Genomic DNA, 17,812 nt, shown 5'->3' on the forward strand with positions numbered 1-17,812 from the left:
AAACCAACTAAAACTGGACCAGTGAATTATGAATTCATGAGTGTAAATGTTTTATTAAATAAATACATGCGTACTGTATCGGCCCATCTGCTCTCCTCTTCACTTCTCGATGTGAGTGGTGATTGTAGTCCAACGCAGCAAGCCGTATCCGTGCCTCGTAAACAGGTGGGATGTAACTGAACCTTTTGCTTGCATACGTTAGGAGATGGTTGTGAAACGCCTCCAAATTTGCTGTAGATCTTTATTTGCTGTAGTTTTACTTATTTATTTATTTCTATAAATTTTTTATAGTCATTCGTTATCCCATTTCCAGAATTTATTCAAAATAATCCACCACTAACTAAAAACAAACCGAGGCAAAATTATACTATTCCTGGTAGAGGTTTATAGGCAGCTACTTACCTTTCAGATGACTCTCCATGAATGCTAGACAGAGCTGGCACTGGTGCTGGAGAAATACACAGTTGGCGTTTCAATGGCGTTGATGCTGATGCTTCATATTTGGACTGATGACTGTAAAAAACAAAGCCCATGTTAAAATAAAAAGTAGTGATCACAGGCTAAACAAGTAAAAGAAACACACACTATTATGTTATATAGCCATCTCTGAGTTTACACATCTATGTTATTGTAAGATGTAATGACATGAAGGTCAGAGAAACTACTAAATAATTGACTGTAGCATGAAGAGCATGAAGTTTTCCTGCTATGACAAATCTGATTGTAATTGATAAAGTATCTCCTCAGCCAGCTGAGGTCAACATGAGCTGCTAATCACTCATTCTGTTGAGCGTTGCAGCATCAACCGCGTATGAACTCGAGGAAAGAGAGATGGGACCAAAAGTGCTTTCTTCTTGTGTCTTTTATTTAGAACTGCGACACACACATCTGAACGTCCACACCGGAGACTCCATTCTTCTCAAGTAAGCGTTACGTAATGACGCAGTGTGCGTGCCCCCTAGTGGTGAACAACTAAAAGCACAACCTGTTCAATAACACCAGTTTACACAGTTTAGAACATGAGTACACAATACTGAACATCTCAACACCCCCTCTTGAACTCATGTTGCTCAAGTCTTCAAAAAACAAACAAACAACCCTATTGGTCAATAACTTGTTTTCCCCCTCTTTGTCTGTTCTAAACACCAAACATAATACCTGCAAACTTTCCAAGTTTTAACCTAGAAACAGGCTTGGTCATGTTCTCCCGTTGGTTCCTGGAGATGTTGAGACAATTTTCTGACCACGAAACTCAAATCTGGACGGGTACATGTTACAAGATACATAAGACTTCCAGCAGCCTCCCTATACATCTTCACATCTTCCATCCTAGTAGCATCTCCTGTGTAACTCAACTTTAGTTCACATGGAGTATCCTGGGCTTACAGTTCTCATGTTAAACCTCGTCAGTATTTTGTTAACGTATGTTTCTTGTGACATTGTCACACGTCCATCAGCCTGAGTGAAATCAATACCCAGAAAATGCTCAAGTCTGCCCAAATCCTTCATCTTAAATCTGGTTGAGAGCATTTTTTCACTTCTTCCATTTTTTTTTCATTGCTTGCCGCAATTATTAAGTCATCAACCCAAATAATCAGAACTATTTTTCCTTGTTCTGATTCCTTGGTGTACACACAGTGATCTGCGGGGTTTTGCTTAAAATTGTTTACAGTCAAGTTATCGTGCAGGATCTTGTTCCAGTTTCGACCGGATTGCTTTAGCCCATACAAGGATTTCTTTAGTTTACACACCAAACCTTCCCCGTCTTCATAACCTTTTGGCTGACCGACGTAGATCTCATAGTCGATGGGGGCATGTAAATACGCTGTTTTCACATCCATTTGGTTGAGTAACAGATTCTCCTGTGCTGCTTTCTGCAGAAGAACTCTTATGCTGGTCAGGTTAGCGGTTGGAGAGAATGACTCGCCATAATCTATTCCCATTCTCTGACTGAAACCTTGGGCTACAAACCTTGCTTTGTACCTGTCCTGTCCTTCGCTGTCACTTTTGACTGAATAAACCCACTTTCCTCCCACGGTTTCCTTTCCTTTTGGTAAGATGGTAAGGGTGAAAGTGTCGTTCTCTTTTAAAGATTTTACTTCTTCATCCATAGCTTTTACCCATTTCTTGGAGTTAACTGATCCCACAGCTTCCTCACATGTGTTTGGGATGCCACAAACTGCTCGGTAACAACAGTCTATGGTAGTGTAAACTTCATCGCTACCACAATGATCAGTTATAAAATCCTTTAGATGACTGGGTTTTCTTTTCTCCCTAGTAGGATTCCTTCTAAAACAGGTACTTCTTTTTCTGCATCTGACACCTTTGGTTCATGCTCATCTGGTATGTCATTTTGAACATTTTTATCACTTGTCGTTTCATGAACTCCCTCATTGTGTTCGACTTTATCTGAGTTTGTGTCTGTCATAGGTTGTTCTACACTGGTGTCATAGGCGTCATTTTAACCGGGGACGCCGGGGACATGTCCCCGGCAAAATTTGTGATTGGCAGCTGTGTCCCCCCCACTTTCAAAAAAGCCTGCTGATGAGGATTTTTGTTTTACCTGCTCAGATCTTATACCAGGGGTCGGCAACCTGTTCCCATCAAAGAGCCATTATTACCCGTTTCCCACAGTAAAGAAAACACCGCAGCAGCCGCAGCGTTGTGGGCGGGCCTAGCCTCAGACAGCAGAGAGCTGCTCACAACAGGTGACAGCAGCCGGTAGCGGTCGCTCGCATGGGCGTCGCACCCGTGGGGGATTCAACACCCACACTTGTCCAGCTGTTTTGCTCACCTCCACACCAGTCTGGTTTCTTTAGGTCGCACTAACTCTGTTGGCCTCATCTCCTTCTTCACCTCCGCTTCTGACAGCCGATGTCGGGTTTCCAGGAGAGCAGGAGAGGGAGGGACGGAAGAGCTCGACTGAATTCATAATTTTACATTTTGACATTAGCTGTACAAGGTCTGAGTTTGATAAAGTGAAGAACAACAATTTGCAGAGGTTTATAACAGGCGCGGTGCCAGGTTTTCATTTTTGGGTGGGCCACGGTAATTTTGGACGGACCTTAATAAGCAGTGACTTAGTGAAGCAGGCAGGTCGCGCTAGAAAATTTAGTTTAAAAAGACGTCATAAATGTGTTCCCCCGTCATTTTAATTTATAAAATATGAAGTAAAAACTCACAATTTAATTTTCATTCATTTGTCATTAATATGTAGTCTACACCCGTGTGTTAAGTGGACCATCTTCCAGTAAAAGCAGCATCCAGCCCACCTCTCCAAATGCGTAAAATGTGCATCAGCCGCTAGTTAGGCGCGCCGCGCGCACCGTCAGCTACGTCAGCCCAGTCAAGAGCAGAGCAACTAGAGAAAGAATAGAGGATAATTGTGTCTGGATGTGGATGGAGATTACATTTTACAGCAGCCTGATCATCATTTAAATACGTAAACCATCACCTGTCTTCTAGTCCACGCTATCAGCATTATTTTAATTGGTGTGTGTGTGTGTGTGTGTGTGTGTGTGTTTTCCACTTCAAACACTGGTCTAACCAACCAGACCAGCGTGTCCAGTAACATATTAATGTTACAATTAAACAGTTTGACTTCATGTAGGCTAGGAACGTTTCACCTGCCGTGGCCCGGCCGCTTCTGCTCCACATAAACTTTGTGCGTGATCAAATGTCTCTACAGGAGCTTTCTGAGCTGAAGAGGCTATTCTGCCTCAGACTGGATGCGTCATGCGTCTCCATATTAGAGACGGGAACAAGCGCTGTTCAGCCAAAGTTTCATAATTTTATAAAAAGAACATTTTTCCAGGTGACACATCCCTCAGAGAGACCGGGTTTCCAGACCACTTCAGTGGGAGGAAATCTTACCGCATGCACCGTGGTTCTGCACTGCGCTGCAAACCCCTCTACAGATCTTCAGCCCACTGTCCACCGTGTGCGCTCCGAGCCGCGCTGAACACATGCCCAGTATAAAGCTCTGATGTTCTGATGGGAATCATTTCTTGATTGATTTAGTTACCTCCGCGATGTGCGTTAACGATTAAAATGTCAGCTCATCCATGCGCATCAGTGTGCGTCGGGGTAATTCTTTCAAAACAACCAACATCCTTGAGTTTATCCATCAAAATAAAAGTCTAATGTAAATATCTGTAACCTGCCATTTAACTGTTTTACCTTCTTGTGAAGATTGTTGCAAAGAGAAACAACTAAACCTGATTAACCCCAGAGCCACGCGTATAAGCTGTACTGACTGTAAATGAGGGGAAACGATTTAATCGGATCCTTTTCTCTTCAACATGGTTTAATGTAAAGTTTCATTCAGTACAAACTTTAGTTACATCGATCTAACGAGACAGAGCCTGGATTTGTATTCTGAACAGTTTAAACATGTTTAAAACGGAGACGTGCGTGACGCGTCTAAAATTCCCACCTGCTCCGCTATTATGGAAATTAAACAAACAAGATGAATAACATGAACTTATTTTAGGCACAGACAACATCCTCCACATTTTTGAAAAGATTGCAACGCGCCTGGTCGCTCGTGTACGTCAAAGTTATCTTTCATAAGACGATAATCAATAAAACGATTTATATAAAATGGATCCAGAAGTTGTAGCTCTGCCTTCAATTTTTGGTATTTTTCACCCTGTTGATGGTTTTACTGAGCAGGTGCCCCTTTTGTCATACATTTCTTTTTAAAACGCTGCGAGCACAAGCGTGACGCGTCAACCCGGTCACACAGTAAGACCGGGTTGGACCTGTTCAGGTTTACGCAGACAATCTTTACATTTAGAATTGACATACAGATGTAAAATTTATGCAGTAAAGTATAAAACATTTTATTTAAATATACATTCATTATTTTACAAGCACAGAGAGCCGCATCAGATGGATGGAAGAGCCGCACGCGGCTCCGGAGCCGCGGGTTGCCGACCCCTGTGCTAGCCTACTTTATTGTCCCCAGCAGTTTTTAAACCCCACTCAAGTGTATGGTTATTGTCCCCAGCAATTCTGACAACTAACTGACGCCCTTGGTGGTGGCCACCTCCCATTTAGCCTCAAAAACGTGTTATTGGAGGCTATGGAAACTCATTGTCCAATATTTATGATGAGCCATACCCTTCTCCGCGAAGCACCGCAGCTAGAGAGGAAGAAGCCAGTGCCTTTTCAAAATAAGGTAAACATTTAACGTTTCATGATATTTTAATTAATTTCAAACTGCGATTATGGTTAGCATAAGTGCTTAAATGTAGGCTGTATGTGTCACTTCTTACATTGTTGTACAGTAGAGTAACGGGTTGCGATTAGTTGTGGTTGGACTTTTATGTTGAAGGGCTGTTCTTGGCCGGCTGTGTGCAGAGTTCCGGTTCGGTTGTTTAGAAGAAAACGAGCTAGTGTGATCGGAGATCGTTAACGGTGTTTCTGCTGGAGTTAAGACGTGGGCTGCGGCCAACAGTAACCCGGAATAAAGATCCGAAACGGAAACAACAAGTTGGAGTCATTAGCATCTCTTAGAAAAGGCAACAAAAGTGTGTTTTATAGGTGTGGTGGCTTTTGTTGAGCCGTGGCGGTGCGACACGAACTAGTTTAGCCCAGCAGAAAGGCCCCGCGGCTGGCTGGACCCAGCTCGACACAGCAGCAGAGCGGTAAGCTTCATATCACTCTAAAATGTCGGCTAACTTTACTGTACACGTTCATTTACGGGCATTAGCAGCGTGCTAGCATTAGCATCCCACCTGCTAGCGCTAGCACAACATGCTAGTAAAGTTAGCACCCAGATTAATGTGGATTCGGACGATTTTCGTGGAATAAAACGTGATCTGGGAATTGTGATGAACGCCTTTTTACACCAGATGATAACCTTCCACTGACTGTAGCAGCAGAGCGCCTGTGTGTGTTACTCCGTGAGTGTGATGTGATGTTAGCATCCAGTAAATAAATCCCACATCAGCTAAAGAGCAGCGCGACTAAAGGTTAAAGTGCGTCAGCACAGCGGATTTAATACGAGTTTCAAAGCCCCAGTGTGTAATATTTTAACCTGTTTACTATCAAATCCTGTGTTTCCTCAGAATCAGGTTTATTGCCATTGTCAGTAAACAAACAATTCACAAACTAGGAACTTGCTTCGGTACTAATGTGCTACACATAACCTGAATAATAAGATTAAAAATAGAATAAATATAATAAAAAAACTAGAATAAAACTTTCAGCTATAAAAAATAGCAGGTAATGGTAACATGGCCGATAACGTGACGTTGTGTTGAGTACCGAAGACGAGCATGGTTGTGTGTTTATAATCTATTCACAAGTCCAACGGCAGATGGAAAGAAGCTGTTCTTATGGCGGGAGGTTCTGGTCTGGATTAGTGCTGGGTATCGATTCAAATTTCCAGAATCGATTCGATTCCGATTCTTGAGATTTAGAATCGATTATCACTATCTAATCCGATCGATTCCGATCCGATATCGATTCAATTCAGGTCATCAATTTAAAAACATTTTTGCAGTTACCTTAATTCCATTGTGTAGTATATTGATAATATTGACATTCAATGATACATTAATGAAATATTGGCTATTAAAAATGGTTGTAAGCACCAGTTCCTCTCCAAGAATGTCAAGTGTTTCCAGTGTTTTCTAGGACATCATTAAATTCAGATGTTAGGAATTCAGCCAAAAGCTATTGCTGTTGAAAGCAAATGCCATTTTTATTCAAATAAGTTTCACCATATGAAAAAAGATATTATTTGCCAGTGCAAATGTAAACAGAAGCAGAAAGCTTAAAATTAACGGCTTTCGTTTTACTTTGTGCAAATAGAAATTAAAAGGTACAGAACCTTAAACAACAGTTTCACAGTCTTGTGCAAAAACTTAAACACTTCAAGTATCCAGAAACATTCATATTTATGTACCAACAAAATTGAACAGGAACATAAACTTGACTAAATACAGACTGTGTAAACTGTCCTCTTATGAACATCACTTGGGAACGGTAAGATTCTTCTGCAGGAAAAGTCTCTGATTCACATGACCAGGGGTGAGACAGCTTCTTTTTGCAGTGATTATATCACCTGCAGTTGAAAAAACCCTCTCAGACGCGGCACTGGTCCCAGGGACACAGAGATATCGCTTAGCCATGCGAGCCAAAAGAGGATACTCTTTTTCATTCTCCCTCCACCAGACCAGAGGATTGTCCTGCAGTCCTGCAGGTCTCCTCGCCCTGTACCTCTTGATCTCATCTTCTGCCACCTCTGCAAGAGTTTTCTTTGCATGTCCCCTCTCCTCTCTTGGTCTGTAGGCTTCCCCAAGGAGACTCCAAAGCACTGGATTGCTTGGGGTTAGGTGCAGGGGGGTTGTTTTCCTCCTCTTCCTCCATTTCATCAACTTCATCTTGCTGCATGAGAGAAGAAATACTTATATGTGTCGTTGTGCAACAATAGGCTTCGGTTTGGCTCTGAATAACTTAACATAACATAAATCTGTCATTTTGATCTAAACTATCAAGTCAGACAACCACTTGGATATCAGGAAACGTGTTCAGTCTTGGTTCTTAGAGTTGTGTATTTTTGAAGGTTACAATAGCTTACTGCCTTGTGTATTTGAGTGTAATCTTATTTCTCGTTTTCTCCAAGGATATGTGCTGCTGTAGCGAATTAACTTCCCCACTGTGTGATTAATCGGAGTATATTCTATAATCTATGAATACCTGCCTGCTCAGGCTGAGATTTAAAATATGATAAAATATTTAAATATTTAAAAATATGTATCTGAACAGTAAGAAACTGCACATTTATAATTGGAATAAACACAAACAACTTCTCCCTGATAGGTAAGAGTTTAGGTAGTATTTGCTTGGATTTTATTTTTCACAAGGCTTCTTATTACTTACATTAGATGCTTCTTCCTCCATCCCACCCACCGCCTCAGCCTGGAGCCTGGAGAAGGTGTGCTCTCGCTCCTCCTCACCCAGAAATGGCAGGGCTTTGAAGCGTGGATCAACAGCTGAGGCGGCATGCAGCATGGCCGTCTGATTCACATACCTGAAATATAAATGTCACACATTTAAATCTATGCAATTAGGGAGATAATATTTTCTTAAATTGTTTAATTAAATACACAACATAACCTATTTTCTCTCTCACACACACAAAATAGGCCTACCTGGTGCTCAGGTTTTTCTTGATCTCATTCTTCATATCCTTAACAACTTTGGAGTCTTCTGGGAGGCTGGTCATCTCCTTCAGCAGCAGAGCATGCAGGAGTGCCATCACTGAGAGAGTTGGTGACTTTTCTTCTGACATGACTTCAGTAGCTTTTTTCATTGGCTCCGCTACTTTCATTAGCCGCTTGAAGCCCTCGTTTTCAACGACAGAATATGGGCGCATATCCTTGCAAATGAAGCCCGCTATCGCCTTGGTTATTTTGTGAGAACGTGTAGAATTAGCCGGTAGTTGTAGTGATTCCTTGAATTTCATCTGCTGCAGACCAGCGGACGGCTTGCACGCAAGATCTTGGTGATGTCGCAAAATGCGATTGTTGAGATTGGTTGTATTTCCGCAATATTTCACCTCCATTTGGCATGCATTGCAAATCACTTTGCTTTTGTCAAGCTGACCTTTCTCTTTGTCCGTTCTGAAACCAAAATGCTGCCAGACCGCAGCTTTAAGAGTTTTTGGTGTTTTCAAATCGAACGTATGGCTAACGTCGCTGCTAGTATCCGACGCCATTTAAAAAAAATATCTTCACACCTAGCACGCATGCGTGAATTCAGTCACATGACGGTGGGCGGGAGAAGGTCGCTGCACCATATTAACCCTTTATCATCACCCACGCCTCTGAACTTTTATATTTTAGCTGTACAAGAGCCAGACACTGTTAAATGGTTAAATCGATCTTTGGACGTATGAATCGATCTTCATGAATTTATATAAGAATCGATTCAGAATCGGAGAATCGATTTTTTCAACACAGCACTGGTCTGGATGGACCGTAACCTCCTGCCTGAGGGAAGCGGCTCAAAAAGTCTGTGACCCGGGTGAGAAGGGTCAGCTGCTACCTGCACGCCCCCGAGTTCTGGAGACGTACAGGTCCCGGAGAGATGGAAGGCTGCAGCCAATCACCTTCTCAGCAGAGCGCACAATGCGCTGCAGTCTATGTTTGTCCCTCACCGTGGCTCCAGCGTACCACACAGCGATGGAGGAGGTGAGGATGGACTCAATGATGGCCGTGTAAAACTGCACCATCATCTGGGCCGGCAGCTTGGCCTTTTTCAACTGCCACAGAAAGTACATCCTCTGCTGGGCCTTTCTGATCAGGGAGCTGATGGATGGCTCCCACCTAAGGTCATGTGTGATGGTGGTTCCGAGGAAGCGGAAGGAGCCCACAGTGGTGACGGGGGTGTCCGTCAGGACGAGGGGGAGAGATGGAGCTGTGACTTTCCTGAAGTCCACAATCATCTCCACTGTCTTCTGAGCATTGAGCTCCAGGTTGTTGCTGCTGCACCAGTACACCAGCCGTTCCACCTCCCTCCTGTAGGCGGACTCATCACCGTCAGAGATGAGCCCGATGAGGGTGGTGTCGTCTGCAAACTTGATTAGTTTAACGGAGTCATGGCTCGAGGTGCAGCAGTTTGTGTACAGGGAGAAGAGCAGAGGAGAAAGTACACAGCCCTGTGGAGATCCTGTGCTTATAGTCTTAGTGGTGGAGACATTCTTCCCCAGCCGCACGCACTGCCTTCGGTCCGTCAGGAAGTCAGTGATCCACCCGCAGGTGGAGTTGGGTACGTTGAGCATGGAGAGCTTGTCCTGGAGCAGAGCAGGGAGGATGGTGCTGAACGCAGAGCTGAAGTCCACAAACAGGATCCTAGCGTAGGTTCCCGGGGAGTCCAGGTGCTGCAGGATGAAGTGGAGGGCCAGGTTGATGGCGTCGTCTACAGACCTATTAGCTCTGTATGCGAACTGCAGAGGGTCCAGGAGGGGGGAGGTGAAGGACTTGAGATGAGGGAGGACCAGGCGCTCAAAAGACTTCATGACTACAGACGTCAGCGCCACAGGCCTGTAATCATTCAGTCCAGTGATACGGGGTTTCTTAGGGACAGGGACAATGGTGGACAGCTTAAAGCAGGCTGGAACATGGCAGGACTCCAAGGAGATGGTAAAGATGTCCGTGAAGATTGGACACAATACCTGTTCACACACTTGTCCTTTTTCACTAATATTTTTCACCAACATCAATTCTAAATATTCCTCTCAACTTGAAATTATACATTTTAAAATAAACTGTGGTCGGTGCTCCATGGCCATCCACCATCTTAAAATACAGTAGGTGTTTAGGGGCATACGAGCTCCACGTTACCCGTTTGGACTCTGGCTGTAGCCTGAAAGAACCAGCAGAGGGCAGCAGTGCGCCCTGGAAGCATGGAGTCTGCTAATTCAACTAAGAAGTAGAAAAGAATAGCTACACCGTTGCTGTACTTGTTAGTTTGTATAATAAACAATTAAATCAAACGACATAAAATTTGTCAGCTCATCATCATGTCCAACCAAGCCCCCACAATGCGGGTGAAAATTTGAAGAAAACGTGGAAATGAAATAAATTGCAGTTCCACCCTCATCCACTAGGGGCTGGTGTCAGAAGCGTGCAAATCCTCATTGACTCCCATGTTAAAAATACCAATTTCACAGCAGAAATAAACATGTTTACAGCCTGGTACCAGAACATGTTTTAGGTTTAAATGATCTAGTTTACACTCATGACAACTCTGAGGGGGTGAATGTTTTTCTCACTCTTCTGTTTAAGTGTATTAAAAGCCTAAAATTCTGTATAATTAATGAGCATCAGACCCACGTGACCACAGAGCTAGCTCCGTGGAAAGGCCTCAGTAGAGCCTCGGTCTGGCCTGGAAACTGTTCCAGGATTTTGAGTCTGTGTGTGTGTATTCTTGTCTGGATATTTTTTGTGCAATTGTTGGACAAAATGTCTCGCTGTGGCATTAATTGCACTAATAGAGCGTCCAAGGAGGTGCTTCTTTTCTTCTTCTTCCTGTGTCTCTTCCCCTTTTTCAATCTCTCTTATGTACCCTTCTTATCTGCAAAACGAAGCATTTTCCATTACGGAGCAGTTTGCATTGCAAGCATTTTACAGGGTGAAGCATTTTGCATATATCAGCAAATCACAAATAGCAAACCAATGTGATCATTACGTTTAGCAAGATGGTTCCAGGTTCATTCAAAGTCTATTTCCCCACAGAAGCTTTCACATCCTCTGGACGTGCCCTCATTTGGTCCGCTTCTTGTGTTCTCCTGCCTAGATCGAATCAGCAGCCCTCCGCTCACATCTCCTTCCATCGTGACATCCGTACGTTGCAGCACGCGGGGGCTTGCAACATGGCTATCCGTAGATGTCTCCTCATTACACAGGGGAGGACGGGGTTTGGCTCGTCTCCGCTCAAGCAGGATGGAAAAGCAGAACTCTACTGGCATTGAACGTCCTCAAATAATAAAAAACCAGAACGCCAAATGCAAAGTTTAGAGCAGCACATTTACCCAGAGGCTCTCAGATTGAGCAAACGTAAGAATACATGTGATAGCTGCTTAGAGACGGAGCAACATGTCGCTAGCATAGCGGCTAATCGCTAGCATAGCATTTGACCAGTTTTAGCGATATTAAGATATAAAGTCATCTTGTTTAAAAAATTATACTGATATTTTAAAAATATCAACATATCGCCCAGCCCTATCCCAGGCCTTGAGATGCTAGTAAAAATAATGTAGGCAGTGCTAATGTTACTTTTCTTCTCCTCTGAGGAACACAGAACGCTCAGATGTTGGAGCGTCACGTCACCTACTGAGGAGCACCAGTAAAGAGACGGCGTCTGGACCAGACCAAAGTGAGTGATGACACCTCAGCCTCTAGGAACCACCCTCATCATCTTTGGTGTGTTCTTGCTGTGTTGAAATTTTAAGTCCATCTTTTAGTTCTCTTTAAAACACAGAACAGTTTTATTTACCTGCAACGTTTTGTTTATGGCTGCAAACTTACTCAGAGCTGACGCTGATGGTGGCGTCACTTCCTTCTCCGTTTATCCGCGGGCAGCAGAGGACGTTGTCGCCCTCTACTGCCCGCTCTCCCCTCTCCAACGATGCAGTCCCATGCGTGGTCCAGCGTGTAAACTCCGTCGTCTCTGTTCATGGTCCCACATCCACGTCTCCTTATCTCTATAGCTTCCTTTATCCATCTTTTGTGTTTCTGTTGTTCGGTGTTTATGATCTTTGTGCTGTCCCAGTCCATTACATGGTTTTCTCTTGTGCAGTGATCTGTTACGGCTGACTTCTTTATTGTGCTTTCTGCTTCTTCTTTTGCTGCTCTTGTGTGTTTTCCACTTGTTTCTTTCTCACACTCCTTTCTATGTTCTATTGTTCGTGTGTTGAGTTGGCGTCCGGGTTCTCCTACGTATGTTTTATTGCATATTTTGCATGGGATTTGGTAAACGACTCCACATTTTTGTCCAGCTGGTATCTTGTCTTTTGGGTGTACTAGTCTGTTTCTAACATTTGTGTATGGCTTTGTTGGTGTGTTTATGTTGTGTTTTTTCATTGTTGCTCTTATTTCTTCTGTTATGCCTCTGATGTATGGTAGGGTTATCACTGGTTCTGCTTCTTGTCTTTCTGGGTTTCTGGTTCTTTGCTTTGGTTGTTTGTTTGTTTCTGTTGTTGTTTGTTGTTTTCCTTTGTTTATTGCCCATGTCGGGTATCCGCAGGTCTTTAAAGCGTGTTGTATGTGTTTGTCCTCTTGTTGCTAGTGGATAAACGCAGAAGGAAGTGAAGTTTGCAGCCGTAAACGAAACGTTGCAGGTGTGGCAGTGTGAGTGTCCTGTCACAGTGTCCCGATTGATCATGCGCCCTGGCTACTTGGCCAAGGGGGTGTCCCTTTGGCTGACTGGTTAGAGCGTATGACTCTCACCCGGGAGTCTGGGGATCGAATCTCGCCCGGGCCCTCGTTTATCCACCTCGCCACATTTGTGGCACCTTCCTACCGGGTGGGTGGGCTATACTATATATCTACAAGATACAAAATCCCACCCTAGGATTACACCAGGTAAATTGAGAGCGTCTGCCAGAGATCAAAGGAATCAGCCATTAACCACCGCACCGGGGTTTATTGAAAATACTAATTAAAACATCATTAAAAAAACCAGGTTAGGCCAGTCACTATAAACGGTTGCCAGAGCTGGGCCGGAGAGTCTGCAGCCTTATCTGGACGCTGCGGGGCAGATTCCTCCTCCTTCGGGACGCTTGTCCGCCACGCTGCCGGTTTCCTCTTCCCTCGATAGCTCGCCTCCTCCTTCAAGACGCGTGTCTGCCGCACCGCCGTTTCCCTCGATCGGCCGCTTCCTCTTCCCTCGATAGCTCGCCTCCTCCTTCGAGACGCGGGTCTGCCGCACCGCCGTTTCCCTCGATCGGCCGCTTCCTCTTCCCTCGATAGCTCGCCTCCTCCTTCGAGACGCGGGTCTGCCGCACCGCCGTTTCCCTCGATCGGCCGCTTCCTCCTGCAGATCAGTCACTGGCTCGGCCGCGTCACCGCGCCACGCTGTCGTCCTCCTCCGTCGCGGGTCCACCTGTCAGTGAATTTTAACGGCAGTCACTGCTCGATCACACACCGCGGGTCGCACCTTGTCACAGGCCGCTACTCACACGCCAGGGCAGAGGAATACCCTGCCCACATCTCCATGAAGCCTCGTCACAGACGATTGGTGTCCTTTCACGCGGCGACTCTCTGCTTGCTGCCACCGTCTCCACCCAAAAAAAAGACGCTCCTAATCTGCCACCGGTGCAGATAATTGTTCCGGTCCGGATGTCATCTGTCCAAGCTCGTCAAAATAAAATCACACACCCTCTCAGTTTCCTGGGTTCCCCAAAATAAAAGCATTCCATGCACTAAACTAAATAAAAAAGAATACACACTAAAAACACACCACACTAGAAGGAAAACCACAATAAACAGACTTTGCCCGTATGACATCCCCCCACTTCTTGACGTCGCCAGTCCCTGTGACGTGAACAGTTCAATCCCTATACCTGTCCGGTGGCTTGTCAAAATTAGGCCGAGCAGAGCGCCGCACTGCTTCCTGTGGTCCATCTTGGGGAGCCCCGGCCGGAGCTAGGGGAAAAAACCCATAGAACAATGGTTCCAGCCACCTTAGAGTCTCTAAAAGCCTTTGACGGCCTGCTTCAGGCTCCATTACCGGTGGTAAAATGTCTACAGGGGGTGCTGTACACGGCTTCAAGCATTCCTATGCACCGTCTGCTGGCGACCACCTTTTTCAGGTTGCACCCGATAAACCACCCCCATCTCTCCCACCTTGTCCAAAATCACAAAAGGATCATTTCCCCACCATGTACACAGTTTCCCTCTGCCCTGCCTGTTTCTCTCCCGCACCCACACTCGTTCTCCTGGCAGCAGGGGCATGGCCTTGGCCTTCTTATCATAATGCTGTTTCGACTGAGAAGCTGCCTCGCTCATCTTTTGCCCCGCTATATTATAAGCGGTGGAAAGTCTCCGCTGGTGCTCATTTACCCACCCACTCAGCTCGTGACGTACCTCTTGGGGGCCAACCCCCAGTTCTAGATCTACCGGGAGTCTCAAATGCCTGCCAAACATGAGAAAAGAGGGCGCATAACCGGTGGAGCTGTGTGTTGTGTTGTTATACGCATGTACCAGCTCAGAAATGTATTCCGGCCAGCGGTTCTGCTTGGCTGTCTCCAATGAGCGAAGCATGCCTAGCAATGTCTGGTTGAACCGCTCTGTACCACCATTCCCTGCTGGATGGTATGGCGTTGTGCGACTCTTAGTTACACCATAGGTGTCACAGAGCTGCTTCATTAAGGCAGACTCAAAGTTAGGGCCTTGATCCGAATGGAAACGGCTGGGCAGCCAAAAGGTTGAATTACATGCGTCCACAGAGCCCTCACTGTGGTCTGCGCCGTCTGATCTCTAGTAGGGATGGCCCAAGCAAACCGGGCGAACAGATCTGTAGCAACAAGTATGTTTTGGAAAACATCAGTAGGCCGACCAAGCGATAAGAAGTCTAACCCTATCACTTCTAAGGGGTAGGACACCACCACAGGGTTCAAAGGAGCCCTCAATTCTACCTTCTCTCTCTGTAAACTACAGGCGACACAACCCTGATGGTAACGACGTACCTCTCCCTCTTGGTCTGGCCAGTAGAACTTTTGTCTGACCCGGGCCAGGGTCCGGTCCACACCAGCATGGGCAGCTGACTCGTGGATTCTCATCCAAACCTCTCTATGTCAAGAGCTGGGACGTACAATCTGGTAGTGTTCCTCATTGGTGCGGGGCTCGATCACCCTCCGGCACAGTAAATTGCCCTTATTCACAAGCCTCTTCTGTTGTTGTAGCAACTTCTGGGCCGTGCGGGACATAGCTTGTCGCTCTGCTCTCGAGGGTCTCGTTTGTCGGTCCACGTACTCTTTAACCACCCGGATATCCCGGTCATTGGCTTGAGCCAGCTCCCATTCACCATCAGCCCAATCTTCACTTCCCCCATCAGGGGCGAGCTCCACGGCTGCCGAAAATGCAGCCTCCGCATCGGAGGGTTCATCATCCGAGGTGGGCACTGGGAACCTGGACAAGGCATCAGCATTCGTGTTGCTTTTTCCGGGACGATACTTGATGCTGTAGTTAAAGGAGGCAAGCTGAGCAACCCAGCGCTGTTCCGTTGCCCCCAGGCGGGCTGTCTGCAGATGGGCAACAGGATTATTGTCGGTATATACCGAGAACGTTGCACCGGTTAAATAATCTTTAAACTTCTCGGTTACTGCCCACTTGAGTGCCAAAAGCTCCAATTTGAAGGAGCTATAGTTCGCGTCATTGCGCTCAGCTGGGTGTAAGCTATGGCTAGCATAGGCTATGACATGTTCCTGCCCCTTTTGTACTTGAGCCAGCACTGCTCCCAGTCCCTGGTTACTTGCATCTGTGTACAAAATGAATGGCAACGAATAATCAGCGTATGCCAGGACTGGGGCCTGGATAAGCGCTTTCTTCAGTGCGTCAAAGGCCACTTGGTGCTCAGGGGACCATTGTACTGCCCGGGTCTCCGTCCCCTTGTTAATAGGGGCGCCAGCCAGCAGTGCATTCAGCGGCCAGGCAATTTTTGCAAATCCCGCTACAAAGCGTCTGTAGTAGCCAGCCAGTCCCAAAAAGGCCCGCACTTGTCGCACAGTAGAGGGGGGCGGCCAATCCCTCACCGCCGAGATCTTATCTGGGTCAGGTCTTACCCCTCTTTGATCCACCACGTGGCCCAAAAATTTCACCTCACGTCGCAGTAGTTTACACTTGTCCAGCCGTAGCTTCAATCCGTGCTGCCACAGCCTTTGGAGTACCCCGTCCAGATGCTGTAGGTGAGAGGAGAAATCGGGTGAGTAAATAATGATGTCATCCAAGTACACCAACAGTGACTCTGCCATCTGACCACTTAAACACTGCTGCATAAGTCGCTGGAAAGTGGCGGGGGCATTACACAATCCGAACGGCATGCGTTCAAATTCAAACAACCCAAGTGGAGTGGTAAAAGCAGTCTTCTCCCTGTCCTGAGGATCCATTTCGACCTGCCAGTACCCACTGGCCAGGTCAAGGGTAGAAAACCACTCTGCTCGGTTCAGACTGGTCAGAGTCTCCTCTATCCTAGGCAAAGGAAAGGCATCTTTATGAGTTACTGCGTTCAATTTCCTATAATCGACACAGAATCTCCAACTGTTGTCCTTTTTCTTCACCAGGACTATGGGTGCAGCCCAGGGGCTACAGCTCTCTCTAATCACTCCTCTCTCCAGCATATCTGACAACAGGGATTTCACCTCTCTGTACATGAGGGGAGGGAGAGGTCGATATCGCTCCCTAATAGGTGCTGCCCCACCAGTGTAGATTTGGTGTTTTACGGCCTCTGTCCGCCCAAAGTCTTCATCATGCTTCGCAAAAACTTTTTCCCACTTCTGCAGCAAGGCACACAGCTCCTCCTGTTGAGCTTCAGACAAATCTGGCCGGTTAGTTAGATCTCTCACCTTTTGTGGAAGCTCACTTTGTTCTGTATGCACTGCTGCATCCACCAACGCCACTTCAACCGCTCCGTCCTCCTCCAGGGACAGGCTCAGATCACGAGGTCCATGAACATCCGTCTCATCCATGTGGTACAGCTTTCCCAGCTTCTCGTACCGGCCAATAGACAGGCTGTAAGGGTGGGGGTTGCAAACACACACCAGAATTCTGCCATTTCTTGCAATGGCCAGTGTCCTGGCCACGCCCACCTTACTGGTCTCTGATGTCGGGTCTAACAGGGCACAGTAGTCTGCTCCTCGTGGGCCCCTCCGCGCCCGGCCCCAAACCAGCATCTCACTTCTCGGTGGGACCCTTATATGGCCCCGACGGGCCAACCGCACAAATCCAAGCAGCCCATCCTCGGCCATAGTAGCTTCAATACGCCTGCAGGTTGCAAAGGCATCCTTCCAGGCCTTCTGATGCTTTATCGGTGATGGGCATGGGGCAGCCTCTGCAGAACTCTTAAACAGGGCCTTCCAGCAAGCAGTCACAATGTTCATGCCTATAATGAGCGGGTGTGTACAATGTTCATCCTTAACGATAATAACGCTCCGCCCAGGTATGCTAATGCCCTCCACTTCAAAGTCCAACACTGCATAGCCAGTATAGGGGATCTCTAATCCATTGGCTGCTCTCAATTGGAAGAATACAGGGGTCTTCTCAGGTCTAATTCCAGTAAAATATTTTTCTAGGAGACT

At 46.2% G+C, this 17,812-nt stretch overlaps 2 protein-coding genes across 2 annotated transcripts in view; both read left to right on the top strand.

Moving 5' to 3' along the window:
• Positions 1-17,812, top strand: part of LOC107373915 (zinc finger protein 678-like) — a 154,915-nt gene that overhangs the window by 97,736 nt on the left and 39,367 nt on the right. The gene's annotated exons all lie outside the window — the stretch shown is intronic.
• LOC107373035 (gastrula zinc finger protein XlCGF8.2DB) overlaps positions 1-17,812 on the top strand; it is a 74,394-nt gene that overhangs the window by 36,003 nt on the left and 20,579 nt on the right. Inside the window, exon 2 of the mRNA XM_070548679.1 lies at positions 11,818-11,892. The gene's annotated coding sequence lies outside the window, so the exon portion shown is untranslated. The remainder of the gene's footprint in view (positions 1-11,817; positions 11,893-17,812) is intronic.

The sequence above is a fragment of the Nothobranchius furzeri genome, chromosome 2 (genome assembly GCF_043380555.1).
Source record: "Nothobranchius furzeri strain GRZ-AD chromosome 2, NfurGRZ-RIMD1, whole genome shotgun sequence".
In the NCBI taxonomy this organism is placed as follows: Eukaryota; Metazoa; Chordata; class Actinopteri; order Cyprinodontiformes; family Nothobranchiidae; genus Nothobranchius; species Nothobranchius furzeri.